The following is a 22,702-nucleotide window of genomic DNA, read 5'->3' as shown; positions in this document are numbered from 1 at the left end:
CGATCCACCGGATCCTTAAAGGACGGAGCGTCCTCCAACGGGATAACAGTGGCTTTATTTAGTCTGGAAATAGGTGGATCCACCACTGGTGGTACCGTCCATTTCTTAATGAGGGATTCCTCAAACGGATAGCGTCTAGCAATGCGCTTGGAAACAGTAAGGGTACGTTTTGGATGATCCCATTCCTCTTTAATTTTATTACCAAAACATTTGAGTAAGGGAAAAACCTTCGCCGTCTTGGTAGGTTTACTAGTACCAAAGGGAATTTCCATCTCGGTTACCTCTGCCGGTAAAACCTCAAGTCTTAAGGTTTCCCGGACCAACACAACTAGTGCGTCCACCAATGCTTCTTCTTGTGCTATGGCGGAGGCAGGAACGTCCTCCTCACTGTCTGAGGGAACTATACCTGAGACAACAGCCCCTGCAGAGGGACCTGCAGCTGCAATGACCATCTCAGAATCTGAATCTGAAGTATCAGATGAAATAGAGGTAGGCGGGGGTCGCTTTCTTGACCCCCGTCCCTGACAGGCCATCTCCACCCGGGATACCAAGAACTCTAAAACTGCTGTAAATGCATCAATATTCTGTTAACTGGAGGGTCCTGCGGCCACCTCAAGGGGATCAGGTTGGGGTACCTGTGTGGCAGGGTCCATGATTATTCCAGACACTTGCCGGAAAAAAATAATTTGCAAAAAAAAAATAAAACTTTTTTTTTTTCTTTAGACCCCCAGCGCCACAGCGCCCCTCAGTGTTACCTGCTTAGGACCCCTACAGAGAGAGAGAGAGAGAGAGACCCCAAGGCTCACCACTTGATGCTCAGAAGTTTCAATACAACCTGTTCCAGCACTGTCTATTACAGACAGGAAGTCTTTGGCTTGCTTTCCCGGGTGAAAGGAGGCGGCTCCGCCCCTTTACACACCTTCCGGCGCCTCCCCATAGCTCCTCGAGGTGTTTGGTCACCTCAAACATGGCCGCCCCCATGCTGGAGACACGAGGCTACGCCAATATGGCGGCCTCGTGCGATCTGCAAGACAATGGCGGCGGCCTGTGTAGGATAGCGGCGGCTAGCAGCGGCCTGCGGGATGTATGTATTCGGCCTGGCGGCCTGCGGGAGTGCCTCGGCCCCACAAACTTCACCATGAATGGTGATAAGCCTGGCCGGCGGTACAGGACCCTGGCGGGCCGCATGCGGTCCGTGGGCCGTCGGGAGGCTGTGCAGCCCGTGGAAGTGACCGGTTGCTGGAGGAATGGCAATCTGGACTGCAGTAACTCAGGCATAGGCATCGGCCTGTGTACACACTCTGACAGGTAGGATACCTTTTACTTCAATAGTAATGCCTTTTAGTACTGCCACTGACTTCAGTCACCCTTACAGTCTTACAATGACTTTAGATAGTCAGCTCCCAAACCAAGCCTCCTGGTTTCTATTCACAAAAAAATCACACTCAAATTGGGGGATCTGTGACCTGTTATAGGATAGAGGGGAGACCCATCCTACCATCCCAGAGAGGGGCCGGCGTCCACCACAAACCCGACAGGGGGAGAGGGGGAACATTCTACTCACCATACCGGAACCAGGCGGGCGCCAACTCCTGACAGAACCCCTCTCCACCGGGGTGGGGGGGCTGTCGACCAATACGGACGCCGTGACTCTGTTGGTCATTGGCGTCCAGGCGAGACGTTTAACTCGCAGGGTCAGTCCCCGTCCAGTGGGACTATGTCGCGGCCGACCCAGCGCGGAGCTATTGCCTGCACGCGCTCGTAGGCTGAACTGGGGTGACCACTGGATCTCAACATCCAGCCTGTCGCCCAGTTCCAGCGTGCTTGCTTGAAGATCTCACAGGAACACTGGAGAAAAAAGCTGTCTAAAAAAAATCTTTCTAAGAAAAAAATCCTGCCAGGACCGAAGATCCTAGCAAGGCATCTAGGTCCTTACTCCTAACTAGACAGAAAAAAACTGATTTGCTATAGCAGGAAGTGAGAGGATATACCCTCTGGGACTGCCCCTAGGGTGTGGCCAGAACGTTTTCTTTCCTGTCTAGTCCTACTCCTGTAGAGGGCAGTATAACCCGAGTTGTTATTAATCAACGAGGACTACGTCTGTCAATGAGCGACAGAGAAATCCCTCTTATTGCCCCTTCTGACCACAGTTAAAGTTTAGGAAGTGCAATCATTTATTGCTATAGAAGTGGAGAGTGACATATTTTGCCCAGAATTGGGCTTTAAACTTTTAAAAGTTATTAATGATAATGGTACAAATACAGAAGTTGCTGTGCAGGTGACTGGCAGGACATACAGGTGTACTGTTTAAAAAGCAGGCCCAGCACTGACAGCTTCTAACTTTAAATTGTTCTAAAGGCAAGACATGTTTCACCTTAATGTATTCCCTTCATTAAGGTAAAAAATGTCTTAGTAAGTATATTGCCACCCATCTCCATGTATACTTACTTGAGTCCTATATCAATCCAGTGCTGTTCTCTTGCTCTTCACACAGGCACAGAGGCAGCAACAGGAGTCATTTGCTTCTGCTGCTGTCCATCAAATCTTGTAAGGGGGGAGTGGGAGGGCCAGGGCTGAGCCACGCTGTGTGTGTCTTTAGATGCACACAGCCCAGCTGGGGAGCAAGGCCCCAGGTACGTTTCCATAGGAAGCAGCTTCCTATAGTGGTGCACAAAGAAGAGGAGGAGCCTGGCACACCAGTGGGTGACACTATAAAATAGGGATCATGGCTGCCCTGTGCAATGACGATAAGTATAAAATGTTTGTTCAATTAAGCTTTGATAATAAGGCTTTGTGTACACTGTGTGTTAAAAATTGAACTTTTAGGAGTGTTTAGACTTTTTTTTTTCCTGCCTCTAAATGCCCCTTAATGTTAGTCAATGTGTTCATGAAAACATAGGCATTTGCTGGCATTTAGATATAAGCAGGGCTTTAAGAAAATAGGTGCAGGAAATCAACCACGACCCCCAAAACCCCACCTCCCAACTCGCACACCCTCTAAAACTTATCAAATAGAGGGTGTGGTCGAATTTCACTAACAGTGCGAGGGTCTTTAAGAGCATTAAATTCCAGGAGTGCATTATGTACAGAGTGCAGAAATTGTGGAAGGGGGGGGGGGAGTTACATACAAAGTCCAGCGTTTGGGGGTGCGCTACGTACATAGAGTAGAGTTCAGGAGCATGCTGCAGATAGAGTTAAGAGATCAGCCCTCTTCCACAGCTGCTTACCTCTGCATCCTCCATCTACATCTCACTTTCACCAATGCTCCCATCTTCTCCCCCCTCCTTAAACACCACACCATCTTCCACATGTCTTACTTTTATTGCTGCATTAAACTGAAGCACCAAGCCAGCTCTACCTCCCCGCACACTGTAGGTGACTCAGACTCTCTTGCTTGCAGGGAGATCATCCAGTGGGGTTGTCAGCATCTGCACGGCACCTGCATCTCCCTTGTCCCCATCCTGCACTCAGTGGGAGCTGCTCAGGAGATCAGATCTGTGGGACTTGGAGACAAGCTGTCACTTGTAAAACCAGAAGCCAGACTTCTGTGTTTACGAGTGATAGTGATGAACAGGGAGGAGAGTGCCTGAGGAAAGAGATAGTGGAACTGAATTCCACCAAGTTCCAGCTGAAAAAAAGCCCTCAATATAAGAGCGTTTAGAGGTAGAGAAAAATACACTGCCAATATGTTCAGGAGCGGCAGTGTTTTTGCAGAAAAAATGCTTGACAAAACCTGTGTACACACTTCTAAACGCTCGTTACTGCTAGGAGATTTTAGTGCTTGAGCATTAATTCATTTTAATGGGCAGAATAAATTATTATCCTGGCCAATGAAATTTATTAATGTCCAAGCAATTGATTCACCTAAACGCGTTTACAAAAACTTAGCTCTAGGAGTGTTTTACCACTGCTTTTCTCCTGCTAGGAGAAAGACGTTCAAGAGAGCTGGGCAAATTTCCAGTGTGGATAAGACCTTAAAGGAGTTGTAAAGTCAGAAGGTTTTTTATCTTAATGCATTCTACGGGTGTAGCAGCCTCCCCAGGACCCTCTAATACTTACCTGAGGTCCCTCTCTGTCCAGCGATGTCCACAAGTCCCTTGGGCGCCTGGGACTCTCTCTCCTGATTGGCTGAGACACATCCAGGACACCATTGGCTCCCATGGCTATCAATCAAATACAGTTAGCCAATCAGGAAGGAGAGGGGGTGGTGTCAAATGGCAGCTCCGTGTCTGCATGTACACACGTAGCTGCAGCTCGTTTCGGGTGCCCCATAGCAAGCTGCTTGCTGTGGGGGCACTCAACAGGAGGGAGGAGCCAGGAGCAGCAAAGGGGGACCTGAGAAAAGAAGGATCCGGGCTGCTCTCTGAAAAACCAACCGCACAGAGGAGGTAAGTATAAAAATGTTTGTTATTTACCAATTAACGACCGCCTACCACAGATTTACTGCGGCAGGCAGCTGCTCCTGGGCAAAATGACGTAGGTCTACGTCGCTCGCTCTCAGGAGGCTAGGGGGCCAGCGGCGCACTCCTGCTCCCGCTCATCAGCGGGGAAGCCGATGCGTGCGTCAGGCGGCTCCGATTGCTGCCTGACACTCCCGATCGTTCACCGATGAGAGAGAAGGACGGTCGGCTGTTGTAAACACAGCCAACCGCCCTTCTCCCTGAAATGGTCATAGAGATCATGTGATCCTTCTATATAGGATCACATGTCTCTATGGTCATTTCAGAAGCCACACACCCCCACAGTTAGAATCACTCCCCTAGGCTCACATTTAACCCCTTTATCACCCATAGTGTTAACCCCTTCCCTGCCAGTGTCATTATTACAGTAACAGTGCATATTTTTAGCACTGATTACTGTAGTATTGTCACTGGTCCCCCCAAAAGTGTCACAAATGTCAGTCAGAGGTCTGATCTGTCCTCCACAATGTCGCAGTCCCGCAAAAAATTGCAGATTGCCACCATTACTAGTAAAAAAAAAAACAATAAAAATGACATAAATCTTTCCCGTAGTTAGTAGACGCGATAACTTTTGCGCAAACCAATCAAAATACGCTTATTGCAATTTTTTTACTATAAATATGTAGCAGAAAACAAATTGGCCTGAAATGTTAAAAAATGTTAATTTTTTAATTTTTTTTTTGAGAATGTCATATAGCAGAATGTGAAAAACATTGTTTTTTTTTCAAAATTGTCGCTTTTTTTGTTTATAGCGCAAAAAAAAATCGCATAGGTGATCAAATACTACCAAAAGAAAGCTTTATTTGTGGGGAAAAAAAGGACTTAAATTTCGTTTGGGTACAGCATCGCACGACCGCACAATTGTCCGTTAAATTAACACAGTGCCGAATCGCAAAATAGGGACTGGTCATTAAGGGGACAAATCCTTCCCGTCTTAAAGTGGTTAAAAAAAAACTTTACAATCACTTTAAATGTAAAGGAAAAAAAACATAGAAGCTGATTGGTTACTGTGCTCAGCTGCACCAGATTTGTTTGCTTCAGTTTTAGTAAATCACCACACTGTATTAATCTTCTAATACATAGCTCTTTATACTCTATGCAAAATTTGAGTTATAATATCTCCTTTGGGATGGTGTATACTTTTAATATATGAAAACAAGAAATTTGAAGCCGAACATTCTTTAATGCACAATTGCAAAATTGAAAGGGTTTAAAAATCATTTTCCATGAAACACAGAGTTCAAGTGTTAAATGAAGTGATCAAGTGCCCGAGCAGGAGTGTATCTTTAAAGTAAGAGGATAAAGCAGGTCAAAGTGCTTCTGTTCTAAGACTTCTGTGCAAGCGACCAGCAAAATTTGGTGGGTCGAGAGCTCCTTCATTAGTGTGGAAAATCCTTTCACATGATGACGCAACATATTAATCCCCTAGATTTTCACACCATTAAAAAACTTACAGGGGCTCCCAATTTTTCAGGAGCTGGTTAGCCTTTTGGATAAAGAAAACACAGACATCTGTGTGATAGTTTCAGGTCAGGATGAAAAGCCAACACATTTAAGAAGTGAGAATTTTCTGTGTTCCTGTCTGCTGATCAGAAGATGTCCAGTCAAAGGTTCATAGAAGTCAAATGAGAGAAGAAATCAACATTGACAGTGCCAACAGGTCTGTGAAAACACTTAATTAGAGTTCTGTAAGGCTTAGGATCATGTATTAGACACATTTATCAAACAACTTAGCATAGTTTTACCAAGTTATTTTGGCTGCTTGTACTATTCAGATTTTTTTTTGGTCAAAACAATGTTGAATGCCAGCTATTTTGCAACCTGGACATTTAGTAGCATGCTACTTGATGCTACCAAATGTTTTTGGTCTTAAAGGGTCACATTGACTGTCACTGTAATGCTTCATCAAAAGGGGGTTTCTGTTTTTTTTTTTTTTTTTTTTTGATCCTTTTCGGTTTCCAATCTCTGAAGTGTATTCACAATATACTGTTCTGTATTTTTATGGTTTTGAGAATACACAAGGAAGACAATGACACTGTTATCAGCCCAGTGGATTCTCTAAAGCAATATATTGCAATCCAGAAAAGGAAGACAAGATGTTCATATTACTGCTGGTAGTTGCCTAAAAAGGGTGTGAGGGAAATCTCCATACTTGTTTAAATGGTGTCAATTTAACATTGGTTTGAGTGATAGCTCGCAATTGGAAGAACAATGTATCGCCCTCAATGCGGGAGGTGCTCCAGGTTGTAGATGAATCTCGTGAATATGAAAGTATTTTGTCCTGCTCAGCTTTAACTTTTACACGCTTCAAGGATAGATGGAGATTGTGGGAGGCCTACAGAGCCTCTTAAGCCTACCTTCTCTGTTGTTATTGTTTTCTTCCTCCTTACTATTTCCTTATTATATTCTTTTTCTTTGCCCTCGCACAGGGCAGGGGTGTGGACGGCCTTCCGTGGCTACATATGTTCCCAGTTGGGTGCCACGTGGGGGCCGTACATGCCAGTGATCTGACGTTTTCAGAACCCTAATGAACCACAGAATACATATATGACTATCTTCAATGCTTGCCTGACAGAAATTGTGAATATGGATGGATCACCCCATCTAGAGTTACTTGCTAATCTTGTTTACATGTAAGTGGTATACTGTTTGATGTTGTTTACTATGTGCCTTGTACTTTGGAAAACCAAATAAAAATTTATTTAAAAAAAATAACCTTGGTTTGAGCTGCTTCTGAGATCAGAATTAATTGACAGGTGCATCTGACCTACATTTGACCTGTTTCAAGTGGGTTTTCCCATAGACTTGTATGAGCACATAAGGCGCTTCTAACTGCAATACAACAAGACTTCAATTAGCCAAAATTTGGATAAAAACACTTACAAGAAGTAAGGCAGTTACAGGCTCATCAAATGACTCGGGATGTCCAGCAGGAGGTTTCCATGAGGATATCACAGCCGCAACATACTCCTAGCCGGCATTTAATATTTTACTCCTAATAATTTCCTGTGAAGAGTAAAACACCACAAGAGACCTAATGCGAAAGAACCCTTAGGCTAGGTTCACACATATGAGAATGGATGCGTTTTGAACCGTAACCAACTCACATGTCAGGTGAAAGAACATTGCTTTCTATTGTGCCTGTTCACATACGTCAACTGGAGTGTGGATTCAGTGGGAATTGAAAAAGAGTCCTGTCAGTTTTCTGAGCAGTGCGGTCCGGCTCAGGTGCAAATTCAGGCTCTTTTATCTTCTATGGAAATACTTCTGAATCCCACATCATTCAGTTGTGAAAAGTATAAAATCCTGACCTTATCCTGATGTAAACCTGACATGATATTCATGTAAACCTGACCTAATCCTGATCAGAAACTGACCTGAAACGCCGAACAACTACTGTCAATTAGCTGTGAAAACGGAGGTTCAATTCGCACCACCCATCTCCATTCATAAATAGTACACTTCATACATTAAAGAATAACTAATATATGTTATGTATAGTATACAGTTTCATAGATTTCTATTATTAGTGAATAATACAAAATAAAATAAATGATTATTATTTATGTAGATTTTATCATACATGAGTGACAATCTTGGGCCCCAGCTGATATCGAATATGATATTGGCCTGGGAGTCTGCACTCCTGTCCTGTAGCTACTGCTTCAGACCTAATATGACAAACCCCTCTAGCACTGACATCCCACCACAATACCTTCTGTATCTAAATGTACCTACCCTACTAATCCCTTCTCTGCACTTTCTCTGCACCTTCCTCTCCCCCAAACCCCATAACACCTATAATCTCTGTATGACCCTTCTTCAGCAGAACTTAAATGCCTATTTGTTCAAGACAAGGATGGTGGAAGGAGCGTTTGGCTACAGCCATATAGGCCCCTAACCATCTCCAGGAGTAGTGATCGGTTTCTATCCATGTTTCCAACACCACTTATATAATAGAAAAATAACACAATTATACATTATCATATATAAATATATATATATATATAAGGGGTTGGCTCGGTAGCGGGTGTGGGTGAGCCCCTGGGTGGGTTCGCTACACAGAGAGACAGCCGAGGAGTGGTTGAAAACAACGGTCTATGGTTTATTCTTCCAATTTGCTGGAACAAGTGCAAGCATCCAAACAGCATAAATCAAACAAAACATAAAATAAACCCTGGCCACTTGGGGTGTCTACCTTCACAACACAGGAACCTACCTATGGAGTCTGTCACAACCTACTGCTGGGCAGACACTGCTGGTCATACAGCAGTAAACCAATAGTCTATTTGTTTTTCTTTTCACACAGAAAAAGTCCACACCACCTCACCTTCAGAAGTCTCTCAGCTCACTGCTCTCCTTAACGCACAAAGCCTCAGGATGCAGCAATCAGTAGTCATCCTCTGGATAACTTATAGAGGCCTTAATTGCCTCATTCTGAATAGCTGAAGCTTTCCAACGTCCTTAAACCTTTCTGGCTACCTCCGCTGCCGACACCTGAAAGTAATTGGTGAATTGTCTAAACAAGGCAGAAATGTATCTCCCGTCTGTGACAACACCCACAGATTTACCTGACTTCCTGTCACAATATATATATATATATATATATATATATATATATACATATTACTGTGAAAAAAAGTTGTAGGTTTGGTAGTAGAAGAAATATAAGTGTTAATAGTTTATTTTTATCAATTAAAAAAATGGAAAGTAAATGAACAGAAGAGAAATCCAAATCAAATTAATATTTGACCACCCGTTGCCTTCAAAATAGGATCAATTCTTCTAGGTACACTTACACATAGTTTCTGAAGGAACTTATCAAGCAGGTTGTTCCAAACATCTTGGAGAACTAACCACAGATCTTCTGTGGATGTAGGCTGCCTCAAATCCTTCTGTCTCTTCATGTAATCCCAGACAGACTCGATGATATGTGGGGGCCAAACCATTACTTCCAGGACTCCTTGTTCTTCTTTATGCTAAAGATAGTTTTTAATCAGGGACATGCAGCCAGGTGAGACAGAAACCTACCCCACCACTGGTCAAAATTTGGGGCTCCTAGCACCTATGGTTCCAGAGATACAGGGCTCCTTGCACAGCATGTCAGAAGCTACATACTGCATGGCCAGTTTAAATACAAGCTGGCACACACTGTTTGCAGCAGACTGAGAGGATGAGCTCACAGTGCCTCTGACTTCTTGTCAGAGGCAGGGATGGGACCCAACAGCAGCTCTGTGTCTGAATGAATACACTGAGCTGCTGTGGCTCGGGTGCCCCCATAACAAGCTGCTTGCTGTGGGGGCACTCAAAGGGAGGGAGGGGCCAGGAGAGTCAAAGAGGGACCCGAGAAGAGGAGGATCCAGGCTGCTCTGTGCAAAACCACTGCACAGAGGAGGTAAGTATAACATGTTTGTTATTTTTATTAAAAAAAAAAAAAAAAGAGAGAATTTACAATCACTTTAAGAGGTTTACTACTGATGGTTGGTGCCAAATACCACAACATACCTTCAGAGGTCTATTGGCATCAAATACTGCATTGGGTCAGAGCTGTTTTGGCAGCAAAAGGGGGACCTACTCAATATTAGGTGGTTCATTATAATGTTATGGCTGATCAGTATACAGCAACTGTTTTTAAAAAAATGGTGCCCTTTATCACTAAAAAGACATCCTTGAGCTCTTGTCAAGTTACTTTTCCTAGAATATGATGAGTTGAAAACTACTAAAACCAAATGGCCAGCAAAATAGCCATATAAATAGCATTTTAGTAGGAAGTTCAGTCATGGCAGCCCTCATCCAAAATTTTAGGTTGCCACCAAAACAGGAACTGGAGCGAAACATTCACTTGTAGCTGTCATAACTGTCCGAGAAGGAATCTTCTTCACTTTTCTCTTATCTCCTGTAGGAGTTAAAAATAAAATAAACATGGCATGGGTTTTAAAGTGGTTCAAAACTCAATAAGTTTTTATCTTAATGTATTCTCTGCACTAACGTAAAAAATACCCAACTACATGTTCTACCCACCCCTCGTAAGTAAACACTTACCTGACTCCTAGCACTGATCCAGTGCTGTCTCAGTTGCAGCACGGCTCCCCTGGCTTCCCTCTTTCACAGGAGACACAGTTATAGGCTCCTGCTGATATCAGTCAAACTTCTGTGAAGAGGGAATGTGGGCATGGTATGCCGGCGCTCTGTGGGTGCTCTGTGTGTCTATGGACACACACATCCCTTGGGAGCATGCTCACACTGATGCCTTCTTAGCACCTGGCTTACTAAGGAAGGAGGAGCGGGCAGCATCGGCAGGGGACTGTCAGAAGAGTAGGTAAGGACCTTTCTGTGCAATATCATTGCACAGAGCAGCTAAGCATAACCTTTTTTTTATTTTAACAAAAAAAAAAAAAGCCATTATCACTTTATATCTCTTTAACTATTCCATGTTCTTTAAAAAAAAGCATATTTGTGTATTAGTTATATTTTAAAAATACCCACCTTGTCCATCATGAATCAAAAACTGAGCTGGACATGATATACTATTGGAAAAGAAGAATTAATAAAGGCAAGTTTTACAGGGTAATTTATAAGGTGGGTGGAATAAAGTGCAATGTTCATTTTAGGTTCTGCTGTAATATGAAATCTGATTGATTGTTCTGTTACATCACATATATATTTTTTTATATATTTATGGTCACTATGGACATAACCTGCATTGCATACTGTATGTTTATGCGGAAAATGGTGTATGGTCTGTAAATGATGTTATAAACAATGTGCTGAAGTTCTACCTTTGCCTGTTATATTTAGCACACACTAAACCTCATCTCCATAGTTCTCTGGTTCCTCAATTGCCTGATCAATATTGTCATTACTGTACTTCTTTTCCAGGAATATTTTCTTCAGTTTCTTCGCTTAATCTATATACATGGATGTGACTGAACAAATCCGCATTGATCTCCTAAACTGTCCCTTTGGAACTGTATTCAGTGGAGTGCTATTATGGAACCTGAAGTCAGCTTATAGCTAGTGGAATTGCTTGGTGTATTGGAAGGTTTAACTTCCATACACTAGAAAAATATTTAATCTGCACATATTCGAAATGGAATGAAAAATATTTAAAAAAATAACCATGAGCTTAATGGAGTTGTAAAGGCAGAAGGTTTTTTTTTTTTTTTTTTATCCTTATGCATTCTATGCATTAAGATAAAAAGCGTTCTGTGTGTAGCAGCCCCCTAATACTTACCTGAGGTCCATCTGAATCCAGCGATGTCCCTCGGTCATCCGGGGCTCTCCCTCCTGATTGGGACATAGCAGCAGTGCCTTTGGCTCCCGCTGCTGTTGATCAAAGTCAGTTAGCCAATCAGAAGAGAGAGGCGGCAGGACCGAATGGGAAGGGATACACAGTCTGGTCTGAAGGGATACACAGAGCTGCAGCTCAGCTCAGATACCCCCATAGCAAGCTGCTTGCTGTGGGGGCACTCAACAGGAGGGAGGGGTTAGGAGAGCCGAAGAGGGACCAGAGAAGAGGATGATTTGGGCTGCTCTGTGTAAAACCAACTGTACAAAGGAGGTAAGTATAACATGTTTAACCACATCCCGCCCGCCCTATAGCAAATTGACGGCGGGATTGTGGTTGTATTATCCTGACCGGACGTCATATGACGGTGGCAGGATAATACAGCTCTGCGCGCCCCCCGGTGATGCAAGGTGTCAGTCTGACTCTCTGCATCTCCGATCTCGGTAAAGAGCCTACTGACGTAGGCTCTTTACCATGTGACCAGCCGTGTCCAATCACGGCTGGTCACATAGTACCGTTGATCGGCTTTCCTTAGTTCATGCCTGACAGGCACGAGTAAAGGAGCGCCGATCGGCGGCTCCCCTGACAGGGGGGGGGGGGGGGTCGGCACTGGTAATCAGATCATTGATTACCAGTGCAGACCCTCAGGAGGGGTGCCACTAGAACCACCAGGGATGCCCACCCATGACCCCAGGGATGCCCACCTAGGACCCAGGGATGCCCACTATAGCCACCAGGGATGGCAATCAGGGCTCAGCCCCCCATTGCCCTCCCCATCAGTCCTGCCCACCAGTGCCCTTCCTATCAGTGCTGCCCACCAGTGGATGGCAATCAGGGCTCAGCCCCCCATTGCCCTCCCCATCAGTGCTGCCCACCAGTGCCCTTCCTATCAGTGCTGCCCACCAGTGCCCATCATTGCCATCTTTCAGTGTCGCCGACCAGTGCCCATTATTGCCCACCAGTGCTGCCTATCAGTGCCCATTAGTGCCCATCAGTGCCGCCCGTCAGTGCTGATCAGTGCCACCTATCAGTGCCCATCAGTGCCCACCAGTGCCACCTATCAGTGCCCATCAGTGCCCATCAGTGCCACCTATCAGTGCCCGTCAGTGCCACCTATCAGTGCCCATCAATGCCGCCTATCAGTGCCCAGCAGTGCCGCCTATCAGTGCCCACCAATGCTGCATATCTGTGCTACCTATCAGTGCCACATATCAGTGCCTATCAGTGCCGCCTATCCATGCTGCCCATAAGTGCCACCCCATCAGTGCCACCCCATCAGTGCCACCCCATCAGTGCCTCCTCATCAGTGCCTGTCAGTGCAGTCTCATCAATGCTTATTTTTTTTTTCAAACTTTTCGGTCTTTTTTTATTTGTTTAGAAAAAAGGAAAAAACCCAGAGGTGATCAAATGCCACCAAAATAAAGCTCTATTTGTGGGGGGAAAATTACATAAATTTAGTGTAGGTACAGTGTTGCATGACCGCGCAATTGTCATTCAAAATGCAAAAGCGCTAAAAGGGGAAAATTGGCCTGGGCAGGAAGGGGGTGAAAGTGCCCTGTATTGAAGTGGTTAAACAAAAAAACACATGACTTCACAATTGCTTCAAAGCAATTACTATAACTGGGACAATGGTTTACCTTTGAATAGCTGTCCTCACATTGATGAACCATGCCCCAGTCCAACACTTTATTTAAAATGCTCAGTTGCTCGGATATTTAAGGAAGTATTTTTCACTTCCTTTTGACATCTTTGGGAAACATCAAAACAGGCAAATTGCCACGATCCTAAAATCCCTGGACTCCCTTCGGTGCCTCATACAATGAAATGTTGCCGTTTACTAAGGTATTAATTCAAATAATAATATTGTGTGTAGCTATGGGTAGTTGTGGTCAGAATCTAGGGTTATATAATGCTGAGTTTCTGTCTTTATCTGGCAACGACTAAACTCCTATGCAATGTTCGTGCAAATCCAAAGTGAAAAGTGCACTACCCATTCCGTTTAAAATAGAAATGAAAGGTAAAACATTTGTGTAGAGATATTAAAAAAAAAAAAAACATGATAAATACCTTTTTTTTACCCTTTTTAATAAGTGATCACATTTCCTCTGTTCTCAGCTGCATAAGAGCTGGGGGGAGGAGAAGCAACTATACATTGAGCTTTCCAGTAAAAGGCTGTGCGGGGAAGAGGGGGGGGGGGGGGGCATGTCAGGACAAGTCTGATCATTGGAGGAGAGAAGGCTGAGTTCCCAACATAGCTAGAGAACTGACCACAATGTGTTCACTTGCTTAGTGTGGTCAGTTTTTATTAGGGAAGCAGAGGGACCAGCAGGAACACTAGGTGTTTCACCAGTGGCGTAACTAGAACCCTCAGGGCCCCGATGCAAGAAACCATAAAGGGCCCCCCCCCCCGACGGGGCCCTTCCCTCCCAGCCTGGTGGCGGAACGCCAGGGCCGGTCGCAAGTCCAATGTTTTTGTGGTAGTTCTGCCATTGGTGTCAGTAGTTTTTTATTTTAATTAAATTTTTCTAGAATTTGCTTAAGGGCTCTTTCACACGGTCCGCCTCCGCAGGCGGATCCATGCTGCTCAGCGGGGATCGATCCGCCGATCCCCGCTGAGCCGGTGGATGACAGCTCCGTCTCCGCTTGCAGTGCGGAGAGGGAGGTGTCACAGCTCCCGCTGCTCTCTATGGGGGATCGGATGAGAGCGGACCGCCTGTCCGCTCTCATCCAATCCGATCCCTGAACGGATGGAAAAATAGGGTTTCCATCCCTCCGGATTTCACAGACAGGATCGGATACGGATGGCAGCGGGTGTCAGCGGAGGTGTCTCCGCTGACATCCGCTGCCCCATAGAGCTGCATGGAGGATCCAATCAGATCCGCCTGAAAAACTGACAGGCGGATCTGATCGGATCGCCCGTGTGAAAGAGCCCTAATTCATTTTTTTTTTTTTACAATATGGATTGTAGGAAGATGACAGGGGGATGAAGATGACAGGTGGGATGGTGGGAAGATGACAGGGGGATGAAGATGACAGGGGGATGAAGATGACAGGTGGGATGGTGGGAAGATGACAGGGGGATGCAGATGACAGGGGGATGAAGATGACGGGTGGGATGGTGGGAAGATGACAGGGGGATGAAGATGATGGGTGGGAAGATGACAGGGGGGGATGAAGATGACAGGTGGGATGGTGGGAAGATGACAGGGGGATGAAGATGACAGGGGGGATGGTAGGAAGATGACAGGGGGATGAAGATGACAGGTGGGATGGTGGGAAGATGACAGGGGGATGAAGATGACAGGGGGATGAAGATGACGGGTGGGATGGTGGGAAGATGACAGGGGGATGAAGATGACAGGGGGGATGGTAGGAAGATGACAGGGGGATGAAGATGACAGGGGGGATGGTAGGAAGATGACAGGGGGATGAAGATGACGGGTGGGATGGTGGGAAGATGACAGGGGGATGAAGATGACAGGTGGGATGGTGGGAAGATGACAGGGGGATGAAGATGACAGGTGGGATGGTGGGAAGATGACAGGGGGATGAAGATGATGGGTGGGAAGATGACAGGGGGGGATGAAGATGACAGGTGGGATGGTGGGAAGATGACAGGGGGATGAAGATGACAGGGGGGATGGTAGGAAGATGACAGGGGGATGAAGATGACAGGTGGGATGGTGGGAAGATGACAGGGGGATGAAGATGACAGGGGGATGAAGATGACGGGTGGGATGGTGGGAAGATGACAGGGGGATGAAGATGACAGGGGGGATGGTAGGAAGATGACAGGGGGATGAAGATGACAGTGGGATGAAGATGACAGGGGGATGAAGATGACAGGGGGATGAAGATGACAGGTGGGATGGTGGGAAGATGACAGGGGGATGAAGATGACAGGTGGGATGGTGGGAAGATGACAGGGGGATGAAGATGATGGGTGGGATGGTGGGAAGATGACAGGGGGATGAAGATGACAGGGGGATGAAGATGACAGGGGGATGAAGATGACAGGTGGGATGGTGGGAAGATGACAGGGGGATGAAGATGACAGGGGGATGAAGATGACAGGGGGATGAAGATGACAGGTGGGATGGTGGGAAGATGACAGGGGGATGAAGATGACAGGTGGGATGGTGGGAAGATGACAGGGGGATGAAGATGATGGGTGGGATGGTGGGAAGATGATAGGGGGATGAAGATGACAGGGGGATGAAGATGACAGGGGGATGAAGATGACAGGGGGATGAAGATGACAGGTGGGATGGTGGGAAGATGACAGGGGGATGAAGACGACAGGGGGATGAAGATGACAGGGGGATGAAGATGACAGATGGGATGGTGGGAAGATGACAGGGGGATGAAGATGATGGGTGGGATGGTGGGAAGATGACAGGGTGATGAAGATGACAGGGGGATGAAGATGACAGGGGGATGAAGATGACAGGTGGGATGGTGGGAAGATGACAGGGGGATGAAGATGATGGGTGGGAAGATGACAGGGGGGGATGAAGATGACAGGTGGGATGGTGGGAAGATGACAGGGGGATGAAGATGACAGGGGGTATGGTAGGAAGATGACAGGGGGATGAAGATGACAGGTGGGATGGTGGGAAGATGACAGGGGGATGAAGATGACAGGGGGGTGAAGATGACGGGTGGGATGGTGGGAAGATGACAGGGGGATGAAGATGACAGGGGGGATGGTAGGAAGATGACAGGGGGATGAAGATGACAGGGGGGATGGTAGGAAGATGACAGGGGGATGAAGATGACAGGTGGGATGGTGGGAAGATGACAGGGGGATGAAGATGACAGGGGGATGAAGATGACAGGTGGGATGGTGGTAAGATGACAGGGGGATGAAGATGACAGGTGGGATGGTGGGAAGATGACAGGGGGATGAAGATGATGGGTGGGAAGATGACAGGGGGGGATGAAGATGACAGGTGGAATGGTGGGAAGATGACAGGGGGATGAAGATGACAGGGGGGATGGTAGGAAGATGACAGGGGGATGAAGATGACAGGTGGGTTGGTGGGAAGATGACAGGGGGATGAAGATGACAGGGGGATGAAGATGACGGGTGGGATGGTGGGAAGATGACAGGGGGATGAAGATGACAGGGGGGATGGTAGGAAGATGACAGGGGGATGAAGATGACAGGGAGATGAAGATGACAGGTGGGATGGTGGGAAGATGACAGGGGGATGAAGACGACAGGGGGATGAAGATGACAGGGGGATGAAGATGACAGGTGGGATGGTGGGAAGATGACAGGGGGATGAAGATGATGGGTGGGATGGTGGGAAGATGACAGGGGGATGAAGATGACAGGGGGATGAAGATGACAGGGGGATGAAGATGACAGGTGGGATGGTGGGAAGATGACAGGGGGATGAAGATGACAGGTGGGATGGTGGGAAGATGACAGGGGGATGAAGATGATGGGTGGGAAGATGACAGGGGGGGATGAAGATGACAGGTGGGATGGTGGGAAGATGACAGGGGGATGAAGATGACAGGGGGGATGGTAGGAAGATGACAGGGGGATGAAGATGACAGGTGGGATGGTGGGAAGATGACAGGGGGATGAAGATGACAGGGGGGTGAAGATGACGGGTGGGATGGTGGGAAGATGACAGGGGGATGAAGATGACAGGGGGGATGGTAGGAAGATGACAGGGGGATGAAGATGACAGGGGGGATGGTAGGAAGATGACAGGGGGATGAAGATGACAGGTGGGATGGTGGGAAGATGACAGGGGGATGAAGATGACAGGGGGATGAAGATGACAGGTGGGATGGTGGGAAGATGACAGTGGGGATGAAGATGACAGGTGGGATGGTGGGAAGATGACAGGGGGATGAAGATGATGGGTGGGAAGATGACAGGGGGGGGATGAAGATGACAGGTGGGATGGTGGGAAGATGACAGGGGGATGAAGATGACAGGGGGGATGGTAGGAAGATGACAGGGGGATGAAGATGACAGGTGGGTTGGTGGGAAGATGACAGGGGGATGAAGATGACAGGGGGATGAAGATGACGGGTGGGATGGTGGGAAGATGACAGGGGGATGAAGATGACAGGGGGGATGGTAGGAAGATGACAGGGGGATGAAGATGACAGGGGGATGAAGATGACAGGGGGATGAAGATGACAGGTGGGATGGTGGGAAGATGACAGGGGGATGAAGATGACAGGGGGATGAAGATGACGGGTGGGATGGTGGGAAGATGACAGGGGGATGAAGATGACAGGGGGATGAAGATGACGGGTGGGATGGTGGGAAGATGACAGGGGATGAAGATGACAGGGGGGATGGTAGGAAGATGACAGGGGGATGAAGATGACAGGGGGATGAAGATGACAGGGGGATGAAGATGACAGGTGGGATGGTGGGAAGATGACAGGGGGATGAAGATGATGGGTGGGAAGATGACAGGGGGGGGATGAAGATGACAGGTGGGATGGTGGGAAGATGACAGGGGGATGAAGATGACAGGGGGGATGGTAGGAAGATGACAGGGGGATGAAGATGACAGGTGGGTTGGTGGGAAGATGACAGGGGGATGAAGATGACAGGGGGATGAAGATGACGGGTGGGATGGTGGGAAGATGACAGGGGGATGAAGATGACAGGGGGGATGGTAGGAAGATGACAGGGGGATGAAGATGACAGGGGGATGAAGATGACAGGGGGATGAAGATGACAGGTGGGATGGTGGGAAGATGACAGGGGGATGAAGATGACAGGGGGATGAAGATGACGGGTGGGATGGTGGGAAGATGACAGGGGGATGAAGATGACAGGGGGATGAAGATGACGGGTGGGATGGTGGGAAGATGACAGGGGATGAAGATGACAGGGGGGATGGTAGGAAGATGACAGGGGGATGAAGATGACAGGGGGATGAAGATGACAGGTGGGATGGTGGGAAGATGACAGGGGGATGAAGATGACAGGGGGGATGGTAGGAAGATGACAGGGGGATGAAGATGACAGGGGGGATGGTAGGAAGATGACAGGGGGATGAAGATGACAGGTGGGATGGTGGGAAGATGACAGGGGGATGAAGATGACAGGGGGATGAAGATGACAGGTGGGATGGTGGGAAGATGACAGGGGGATGAAGATGACAGGTGGGATGGTGGGAAGATGACAGGGGGATGAAGATGATGGGTGGGAAGATGACAGGGGGGGATGAAGATGACAGGTGGGATGGTGGGAAGATGACAGGGGGATGAAGATGACAGGGGGGATGGTAGGAAGATGACAGGGGGATGAAGATGACAGGTGGGTTGGTGGGAAGATGACAGGGGGATGAAGATGACAGGGGGATGAAGATGACGGGTGGGATGGTGGGAAGATGACAGGGGGATGAAGATGACAGGGGGGATGGTAGGAAGATGACAGGGGGATGAAGATGACAGGGGGATGAAGATGACAGGGGGATGAAGATGACAGGTGGGATGGTGGGAAGATGACAGGGGGATGAAGATGACAGGGGGATGAAGATGACAGGTGGGATGGTGGGAAGATGACAGGGGGATGAAGATGACAGGGGGATGAAGATGACGGGTGGGATGGTGGGAAGATGACAGGGGGATGAAGATGACAGGGGGATGAAGATGACGGGTGGGATGGTGGGAAGATGACAGGTGGGATGGTGGGAAGATGACAGGGGGATGAAGATGATGGGTGGGATGGTGGGAAGATGACAGGGGGATGAAGATGATGGGTGGGATGGTGGGAAGATGACAGGGGGATGAAGATGACAGGGGGATGAAGATGATGGGTGGGATGGTGGGAAGATGACAGGGGGATGAAGATGACAGGGGGATGAAGATGACAGGTGGGATGGTGGGAAGATGACAGTGAGTGGGGTGGTAGGAATTTTACATACACCCCCCCCCAGCTTTACACACCCCTCCATCTCCATACACCCCCCCCCCACACACACACACACACACACACCTCCGTCTCCATACCCCCCCCCCCCCTGCAAGTTAGTACAGTATTATATTAGTTATAATCATCACAGACCTCAGATCAGAGCGATGTTGTAGAGAGTGGAGAGAGCTGGTCCTGCCCCCTCTCCTCCGTGTACTGTACAGTCAGGAAACACACAGGAAGGGGGAGGGGCGGGTTCAGTGCTCGTCTCTGCTCAGTCTGCACTCACACACAGGAAGCTGGACAGAGAGATCAGCTGCCTGTGTGTTTGTGTAACTCGCTGAGGATCGGGGAGCTCCGGTCTCAGCTGCGCTTGCCGCTCTCCTCTCTATACATACAGGGGGCCCTCTCGGGCCCCCTGCAGCACGGGGCCCGGTCGCCATGGCGACCCCTGCGACCCCTGTACGTCCGCCCCTGTGTTTCACACAAAGGAAGCAAAACAAAGAAAACAGGATACTTTTCGTACAAGTACATGGTACAGCAGGGGCATATCAGGAAAATGAACTGTTGGGGTAACAAACAATTTAAGTCTGGTAGTTACTGAATTCAGATCACAAAAGGTAAATTTCTGATTGGTTGATAGGGTACTGCACCTTGCTATTTGCCTTACAGAATAAGAACTTTGCCAGAAGGGAAAGTGACACATATCTTGACTACAGGCGGTCCCCCTGTTTGCTGAGAAGACCAATTAATCCCTTCCCTCCCACGCAATAGCCAAAAGATGGCTACAGCGCAGGCTTACTTTGCTGGGAGGCATCCATGGACTTCCTCCTGTGATCACGCTGCCCGCGCGCTACCTTTGGACTCAGCTGATCAAAAATCAGGGTAAAGGGCCAATCACAGTGACCCTTTACCACGTGATCACTTGTGTCCAATGACAGCTGATCACGGATGTAAACACAATCCAGATATCCGCTTTCCTTTCCTCAAAGAGAGATGATAAATTACTTGTATTAAAGGGACTTCTACACTGATAATCAAGGCACTGATTATCAGTGTCCTGATTATCAATGCAGTCCCAACAGTTACCACCAGTGCTGCCAATCAGTGCTCACCAGTACTGCCAATCAATGCCCATCAGTGCCTTCTCATCAGTGTCACCTATCAGTGCTGACTACCAGTTCCTATCAGTTCCCACTTTCAGTGCTCCTCAGTGCCACCTATTGGTGCCCATTAGTGCCACCTATTAGTGCAGCCTCATCAGTGCCGCCTCATCAGTACACACCAGTGTCACCTCATCAGTGCCGCCTATGAGTGCCCATCAGTGATGCCTCATCAGTGCCCATCAATGCAGCCTTATCAGTGCACATCAATGAACAATAAAAACTACCTGTTTGACAAATTTTATAATAAACTATGAATTTTTTTTTTTTTTTCAAAATTTTTGGTACTTTTTAGTTTGTTTAGCAAAAAAAAAAAGCCAGAAAGCTCTATCTGTGTGAAAAAAATTGATAAAATTTCATTTTGGACAGCGTTGCATGACCGCGCAATTGTCATTCAAAGTGTGACAGTGCTGACAGCGTAAAATTGGCCTGGGCAGGAAGAGAAAAGATCTTTCATTTTTGCGAGTTGCTGTTTGTTTGCACTTTAATAAATTCTGGATTTTAAACAATATTTTGGTATTCGGTGAACTCTGTTTCCGCTCCCATGACCGGTAGCACATACTAACGGTGGAGTGGAATACTAAGTATACAGATTGGTCTTTCTGAGTGGCTGCAGATGCCATGGTTCGCCCATATGCACTAAAGACTTCATTATTTTAAGCGTCATTATGCTCAGGTAAGTTGTGAATTAGCACTTTGGTGATGGAAAACATAAGGCAGAGGCTTGGAGTCATGTTTTTTCACTGGATGCATACTTAAAGTGGACTGTATGAAAGCACCTGGTGACATATAGGTACACTTATTCATATTTCCATTTAGATTACACTATATTCATTTTTAAAGGGGTAGCAGAGCACATTGTTTATATGGTTTTCTTTATGTTTTATTCAAATAAGTTGTGTGCAGTCTGTTTTTTTATTTTAACTTATAACTTTTATTTTTTAATGTGGCTACACTAAGTGCAGAGTTCTACACACTTTAATGACATTTTTACATATTTACATCGTCCAGACTTTTACAATGGACACTCCTGATAAATTACTGCTGAGATAAAACCAACAACTTGCTAAACCACCTAAAAATCGTATTGTTGAGCTGTCTGATGTGCATGGAAAGGGTATGGAAAGGGTAGGACAGTAAAGCAAAAACTAATGTGGGTGAATCCTCTGGCACAAAATATGTGCTTGTGAAATACAATTTACATTGTACAAGACTAAGCCACTGATGTCTTATGTTGTACATATGCTGTACATATGCCTTTAAAACAAAAAGGATTCTCTCCTCAATGGTTAACATGAGAATTTCCAACGGCACAGAATATCGAACAAAATGAGCATGGAAACAATTAGACTTGCAGTTTTGTCCCCTAAAGAAATATGATGTAAGGCTTGTATAAATCATGCATCAAATTTGTTACAGTTTCTGATTTATTAATTTTATTGGCAAGCTTCCCTTTGTGTGATGTATTTATTTTTATTGTTATCAGTATAGTCTAATGAAAAAAGATTTTTCGTATCAATAAGCAAAGGGTACAAATGGGTCAATAGGTATTTGAAAGGGAAAGTATGAATCGTTTTTTTTTAAGTTTGCAAATATACATTATACATTGACGTTAACCTTTAATACAGTGTACTTCTTCTACATGGGACCTGTAGTGGTAAATGTTACCAACAAATTCTTTAAAACCAACCTGAAAAAACACTTAATGATTTCATTTCAATGAAGGTTTGGAATTCATAAGGATGTTCTTAGAATATACAAAAATTATAGCTCTCTTTGTGCTAATAAAGTATGTAAACTTAAACAATAAAATCTCATATATTCTTTAAAATGTTGTACAATTCTTAAAATGTTAAAATCTACAGTCTTCAATAAAATTACACGGGAATCC

Source organism: Pelophylax lessonae (assembly GCF_965119305.1).
Source record: "Pelophylax lessonae genome assembly, chromosome: 3".
Classification (NCBI taxonomy): Eukaryota; Metazoa; Chordata; class Amphibia; order Anura; family Ranidae; genus Pelophylax; species Pelophylax lessonae.
The sequence above is the reverse complement of the archived record's forward strand: the minus strand, read 5'-3'. Positions refer to the sequence as shown.